This window comes from Beta vulgaris, chromosome 6, assembly GCF_026745355.1.
Source record: "Beta vulgaris subsp. vulgaris cultivar EL10 chromosome 6, EL10.2, whole genome shotgun sequence".
In the NCBI taxonomy this organism is placed as follows: domain Eukaryota; kingdom Viridiplantae; phylum Streptophyta; class Magnoliopsida; order Caryophyllales; family Amaranthaceae; genus Beta; species Beta vulgaris.
The window spans coordinates 20,897,414-20,899,019 of NC_079207.1; the positions used below are offsets into that span (position 1 = coordinate 20,897,414).

Here is a 1,606-nt window from a genome sequence, read left to right on the forward strand (position 1 = left end):
CCCGCAAGAAGTTGAGCGATAAAAGGACAAGTACTTCTCTCATATTACCTAAGGAGGTCATGGAGTCCATCAAAACTGCAGTAACAGCTGATGTGCAGAAGGATTTGAATGCTGAAAAGGAAGAACTAGCAAGAGAAAAGGAAGCACATGCCACACAAGTTGCTAATATGGAAAGAGTGTCAAAAGAACTTGAACTAGAGGCAACAAAGTTGCAGGAGATGAGAAAGGAATTTGAAGCTCAGAGAGAGTCAATGAGTACTCTTGTTGTGATTGCTTCAACATTATCCCAACTTCGCCAAAAGGATCCAAGTTTAACCCCAGAACTCATTGCAAAAGTAATTGTTTCTACTGCTACAAATGGTGCAACATAATTTATCGACACTAGAAGTCTCATCTATCATGGTTGACTAAAGGTATGGTTTCTAGTGTATTTTTTTTCCACCCATCTGCTAGATGTGTCCTCCTTTTCTTTTTTTATCTCGTCTACTTTGGCTTTCTAATGTTTCGTATGGGTTGGTGAATTAAAGGGAAAATGTGTCTGTACATTCTTGCAAGAGCTTAATGATGCTGTTAAGGCAAAGTTTATTATTGAATAAAGCAATGTTTTTTTCCACCCATCTGCTAGACACCGTCATATATTGTCTAATTATAATGTTTTTCTTGTTTTGCAGGATGGTACAGAATACACAAACTCTACGAGTTTCTCCAAATTTGTGAAGAATCATTGGATTTATGTCTTGGGCACATTAAAATTAGGTAGACTTTGGAATATAATATAATAATGAGTTTTGATTTGATTTTTGGACATTAGTTTTAGTTGATGTAATTAAAGATAATAGCGTTTGTTTGGATGACTAATGTAGATTTTGGAATATAATATAATATATTTATTTTGATATACATTTAGCTTGTTGGTGGAAAATTGGATTTGGGGGACCAATTAGACGTTTTTCTTTAAACACATTTGAAAGTGTTGTCTAGAAAGATAAAGGAAAATGTTGCGTATCAAGCTAAGTAGTGTCCATTGTTGGATATTCTGATAAATTTTTATTATTGCCTTAATTAAAAGGATAATTGTTGCTATAATTGGAAAGCGTTGCCAAAAAAACTAGACGAATGTTCTAATAATAAGCTATGAAGTGTTGCCATAATTGGTAGGAAATGTTGCCTTAAGTTAAATATCTATTCACTAGGGGAAAAAACATAAAGGGCTGCGCAGGAAGGGCTGCGCTTTTCGTAAAAGCGCAGCCCTACTAGTGAAGGGCTGCGCTTTTTTAAAAAAGCGCAGCCCTACTAAGAAGAAGGGTGCGCTTTTTAAAAAAGGCGCAGCCCTTCACTAGTAGGGCTGCGCTTTTTCAAAAAAGCGCAGCCCTTCTGTAGGTAAGAAGGGCTGCGCCTTTTTGAAAAGCGCAGCCCTACTTAGTGAAGGGCTGCGCTTTTTTAAAAAGCGCAGCCCTTCTGCTTAGTAGGGCTGCGCTTTTTTAAAAAAGCGCAGCCCTTCCTGAAAAATTTTTGAAATTTCGGAATCGCGCGCTTTGAAATATTGAGCGGGGATTCGTCAAATATATTATCGCTCATTCTCTCTCCTCTCTCACGTCCCTCATTA

The 1,606-nt window shown here is 37.3% G+C and overlaps 1 long non-coding RNA gene across 1 annotated transcript; it reads left to right on the forward strand.

Annotated features, from left to right (window-relative positions):
* Nucleotides 1-225: 225 nt before the first annotated feature.
* Nucleotides 226-900, forward strand: LOC125498301 (uncharacterized). Its single transcript, XR_007275188.2, has 2 exons — nt 226-413; nt 672-900. It is a non-coding gene; the product is annotated as an uncharacterized LOC125498301 (long non-coding RNA).
* Nucleotides 901-1,606: the final 706 nt, after the last annotated feature.